This window comes from Schistocerca nitens, chromosome 9 (genome assembly GCF_023898315.1).
Source record: "Schistocerca nitens isolate TAMUIC-IGC-003100 chromosome 9, iqSchNite1.1, whole genome shotgun sequence".
NCBI lineage: Eukaryota > Metazoa > Arthropoda > Insecta > Orthoptera > Acrididae > Schistocerca > Schistocerca nitens.
Genome location: NC_064622.1, coordinates 432,427,760 through 432,433,583, shown reverse-complemented (window position 1 = coordinate 432,433,583; position 5,824 = coordinate 432,427,760). Strand labels below are relative to the sequence as shown.

At 39.2% G+C, this 5,824-nt stretch overlaps 1 pseudogene; it reads right to left on the bottom strand.

Moving 5' to 3' along the window:
* Positions 1-5,047: 5,047 nt before the first annotated feature.
* Positions 5,048-5,165, bottom strand: LOC126204695 (5S ribosomal RNA; annotated as a pseudogene).
* Between the last annotated feature and the right edge of the window lie 659 nt (positions 5,166-5,824).

Genomic DNA, 5,824 nt, shown 5'->3' with positions numbered 1-5,824 from the left:
TGGGGTCCTTTTTCTAGCATTGCCAGTCAGTGGGGTATGCTCCGTACTTCATTCTTCTTTCTTGTATTGTGGGTGTGTACACTAGCATTTGGAATCCAGTCCTCACTACCTTTTGTGATGTACATTATTGTTTTGTATATATACAACGGTGAAAAAGTTAAGATAACTAAATTCTTGAAACAGTTTCTGCATGTTTCAGAGGTTTTTCTTCTTAAAATGGTCCTAATTGCTTTTTTTGTAATGTGAACATTCGTTTTGTCTCTTGTTTGTTTGAGTTTCTCCACACAGTCACTCCATACTGTAAGTATGGTTCGAAAAGTCCATGATACACTGTACACAGAAGGTTCTTGTCTGAATACTGTGATAGCTGCATCATTAAGAATATGACAGAGCTCAGTTTCTTACAGACATTAAAATATGTTTTTTCCATTTCAGTTCATTATCCACAAGAATACCTAAGAATCTAGCAGATTCTACTTCTTCCAGCCTTGTTCCATCAACCTCTAAATCCATGTCTACAGCCTTTTCCTTGTTTTTTAGATTTATAACCAGTTCATTTTCCAACAGCCATTGAGCTGTGACATTTGCAGATATGTATGCTCTTCTCTCAAGCTGTTCCATATTTTGGTCACTATTTAGTATTGTCATGTCATCAGCATACAATATTTTCTTTTCTTCCTCCTCAACACCTATATCATTAACAAATACATTAAATAACAATGGCCCCGTTACCGAACCCTGCGGCACTCCATATTTGATGGATTTGGTTTCTGATTAGTACGAGTTTCCTAATGATACATACTGCTTGCGGTTGCACAAGTATGATTTTATCCATTCACCTGGTTGCCCCCGAATGCCATAGTTGTTTAATTTTTGTATCAGCATTTCATGGTCAATGGTGTCAAATGCCTTTGAAAGATCCAGAAACATTGCAGAGACAACCTTTTTCTCATCTAAGGACTGTAAAATGTATTCTGTTAGACTGACAATTGCTGGTTCTGTAGATTTACCCTTTCTGAAACCATGTTGTGAGGTCATGAGAATGTTATGTTTGTCCAAATAGTTAACTAATCTGGTATACATAAGCATTTCTAGGATTTTTGAGAAACCTGATATCAGTGAAACTGGTTTGTAGTTGTTGGGATCATCCTTACACCCTTTCTTGTACACTGGCACTACCTTCGTTATCTTCAGTTTTCCTGGAAAAATTGCATCTCTGAAATAACAGTTTGCTATGTTCAGCAGTGGTGTTATTATCTCCTCACATACCAGCTTTATTACATGATTTGATATTTCATCATCACCAGCTGATTTCTTGGACTTCAGTTTCTGTATAGTTTTCCACAATTCATCTTCCGTGACTGGTCTTAAGAACATAGTACTGCATGATCTTTTTGGTACCTTAATACCCTTCTGTTTTTGACTATTTCTTTCCAATTTTAGGTTTTCTACTACACTGATATAGTTATTATTCAGTATGTTTGCTATTTCCATACCATCTGTGACCACTGTGTTGTCTACTTTAATTGACCTAATACCTTCTTCTTTGTTTGACCCATCTTTTTCCTTTCTTTCAGCATTGATTGCATTCCAAGCTGCCTTTGCCTTGTTTTTTGAGTTCGCTATAGTGGTGTCAATTGCTCTTGCTTTCGCTTCTCTTATTGTTTTTCTATACTTCTTTTTTAACATTTTATAGTTTTCAGCTTCGCCCATCCGTCTCACGTCCTGAAGCTTCCTTCGCTGTTCTAGTATTTCACTCGTAATCCACTGTGCTTGATCTTGATGCCTTTCTTGTCTCTTTACTTTGGTAAATGCCACATTAAAATGGTACTTAATTGTTGAAATAAATGCATCATATTTTTCATTTACACTCTGGGCCTGTAGGCTTTCATTCCAGGTTTCCTTACTTAACATTGTTCTAAAGATGTTGATATTTTGTTCACTGATGATCCTAATTTCTTTGGTTGTTTGTTTTGGTTCTGATACTGTGTCATTACTTCTGCAAAAGCTGATTAGTTGTCCATGTGTATTCCAAAAACCAACTCACACTGACCTATATCTGTGAGCTACAAACTACTAACACTTACCTCAATGCAGTGGTGTATTACAAATTCTCATTCAAAGGGCAAGAGTTATCTTAGATCCAAGGAGCTTATTGGCAGAGCTTAGCCATCTTCACTCTGTGTTTTTAAAAAATTGGTACAGTGATAAACAGCTTCAAAATGCATTTCAACCTGCACGCACTAAACCTCAAGAACAGCCAGAAGAAGTGGAGAATACCAGAATACCATGAGGATGTTTCTTCTACCCCATGTTCATGGCATGTCCTTTAAGATCAGCTGACTTATCAGAAAACATCAAATAAAATGTGTCTTCCCTCCTCCAATGTGAGTGCAAATGATGCTGCATTATGTTAAAGACAACATAGGTCTAAGGAGACCAGGACTACATAAAAGCCCCTACCAGTGTATGAAATCTTACATTGGCCAGATGTGTCACACCATTCAAGATAGATGTGCTGAACACAGACTTAATATCAGACTGGGCCAGTTTCAAAAGTCTGCTCTTGATGAACACTGTCTTGACACAGGACATAGCATTAACTACAGAGGGACAAAGATCCTTCAGTCCGCCACCACGTACTGGGACTCCAACATTAAAGAAGCAATCAAAATACGCATAAGTAATGATCTGATTAACAGAAATGGGATTTCAACTCAGCAAGACATTGGGACCAACAATGGCAGTACTAAGGCATTGTAGGCCATACATAAATGAATCTGAGTCAACACAGATGGGAAATTGGAGTCCGGAACTTAAAATGGACACCAACACTATACAAGTGCAATTCGTGACTGTGCTTTTCCCACGTTGCAAGTGTAAAGACCTTGGCCCATTTCTGTGGCAGTGGGCACTAGATGTCATCATTCTCTATGACTTGTCTATGATAACGTTATAGCCCCATCCCTTGGTGCCTGTGCTTTTGTAGCGGGCCAGCGCTCGTATTGGCGAGCCATATTAGTGACACATCAGTAAGCACTTGAAGATAATGAACAGCTGTCTCATTGAAATATTGTGCAGTTTTCACAACATTATCTGATGCGACACCCATACACCACTAAAGCAGGGATGTTACTGCTGAAACTACTAAGCATAAATGTCGTTTACACCCAGTGCTATAGCAGAAATCATATTTTTAACAGTGCACAGTGTAAGATAATAGACAACATAACATGACACATGCACAGGTTTTATACAGTCAACATGAAAAACACTTTCATAATTTAAATCAAGTTTTTGATGTAAGTATGCGAGGTGATTTTATCTGACACACGTGATTTTACTCATACACAATGGAAATAGCAGAAGTCAGCTCAAAGATGATGTGACTTACCAAATGAAAGTGCTGGCAGGTCGACAGACACACAAACAAACACAAACATACACACAAAATTCAAGCTTTCACAACAACCTGTTGCCTCATCAGGAGAGAGGGAAGGAGAGGGAAAGACGAAAGGATGTGGGTTTTAATGGAGAGGGTAAGGAGTCATTCCAATCCCGGGAGCGGAAAGACTTACCTTAGGGGGAAAAAAAGATGGGTATACACTCGCACACACACACATATCCATCCACACATATACAGACATAAGCAGACATATTTAAAGCATGTCTGCTTGTGTCTGTATATGTGTGGATGGATATGTGTGTGTGTGTGTGCGAGTGTATACCCGTCCTTTTTTCCCCCTAAGGTAAGTCTTTCCACTCCCGAGATTGGAATGACTCCTTACCTTCTCCCTTAAAACCCACATCCTTTCATCTTTCCCTCTCCTTCCCTCTTTCCTGATGAGGCAACAGTTTGTTGCGAAAGCTTGAATTTTGTGTGTATGTTTGTGTTTGTTTGTGTGTCTGTCGACCTGCCAGATATATATGGTTATAATAGAGGGAAACATTCCACGTAGGAAAAATATATCTAAAAACAAAGATGATGTGACTTACCAAACGAAAGCGCTGGCACGTCGATAGACACACAAACAAACACAAACATACACACAAAATTCAAGCTTTCGCAACAAACTGTTGCCTCATCAGGAAAGAGGGAAGGAGAGGGAAAGACGAAAGGATGTGGGTTTTAAGGGAGAGGGTAAGGAGTCATTCCAATCCCAGGAGCGGAAAGACTTACTTTAGGGGGAAAAAAGGACGGGTATACACTCGCACACACATACATATCCATCCACACATATACACACACAAGCAGACATCTCACAAGCAGACATATTTAAATATGTCTGCTTGTGAGATGTCTGCTTGTGTCTGTATATGTGTGGATGGATATGTGTGTGTGTGCGAGTGTATACCCGTCCTTTTTTCCCCCTAAGGTAAGTCTTTCCGCTCCCAGGATTGGAATGACTCCTTACCCTCTCCCTTAAAACCCACATCCTTTCGTCTTTCCCTCTCCTTCACTCTTTCCTGATGAGGCAACAGTTTGTTGCGAAAGCTTGAATTTTGTGTGTATGTTTGTGTTTGTTTGTGTGTCTATCGATGTGCCAGCACTTTTGTTTGGTAAGTCACATCATCTTTGTTTTTAGATATAAAGAAACATACAAAATGCATGGATTTTTCCCGCAGCTGATTTTGTGCCTCCTTTTACATTAGTGTCCCAAAGATGAACACTGCAGCATCAGGATATCTCACTAAGAAAATGTGGAATGTGGAGCACAATTACACATGTCTGTTTGGGGCAGCTATAACATATTCTGGTATTAATAACATGTAATGTTAAAAAAAGTAATAATATAATAAGACACTTTGACAAAAATTGTCTCCCTTGTGTCACAAAAAACCAAATTCCTGAACTGGCCATGAAGGCGTCATGGTACCGACTGGCTGCCGTGTCATCCTCAGCCCATAGGCATCAGCGGATGTGGATATGGAGTGGCACGTGGTCAGCACACCGCTCTCCCGGCCGTATGTCAGTTTTTGAGACCAGAGCCGCTACTTAATCAAGTAGCTCCTCATTTTGCGTCACAAGGGCTGAGTGCACCCCGCTTGCCAACAGCGCTCGGCAGACCGGATGGTCACCCATCCAAATGCTAGCCCAGCCCATCAGCGGTTAACTTCAGTGATCTGACGGGAACCAGTGTTACCACTGCGGCATGGCCTTTGGCCCCCTTGTGTCACTGGTAGATATATAATCGGTAGTTTACATCCTACATAGGACTTTTACCTTTCCTGAAACTTTCTTGCACAAAAGGTTATTTCTGTTATTCAAATGTGGAAAATCAGATATTATCAAATATGAAACAATCAAAAACTAATAATTATAAGGAAGACTTCATTATTCTTTAACATACTTGAAATTCAGTCAAATGCAGAAAGTAAAAGTTTTATATTTTAATATCCATTATATTAAACCCCATTTCCAAGCCACTGAGCATTATATGGTAAAGAGAAGTCACTGAATTTCCATTTCCAGGTCTCTGATTTATATTTTGTGTTACTCCCTTAATTATTAGTATCAGTGCCAGAACACAGTATACTCTCAACTACCAGCTCGTAACTAACCAGCTCGGTGCTAACCGGTCTACTAAATCTGGCCTACTTAATTAACAGCATAATAATACCTTTCTGTGCTGTAGTAAAATGAGGATTAATTTATTGTGCATACTGTATTTTACGAAACCTTAGCAAGTGGGCACCAGCTACAATGATGTGTGGCTTTTCAAAATATTTTTTATGCACCTTTTGTGCTTATAGCACATCTGGAGTCACGATTACAAAGTACATACTGTATTGTTAATACTGAATAAATTATGAGAACATATCT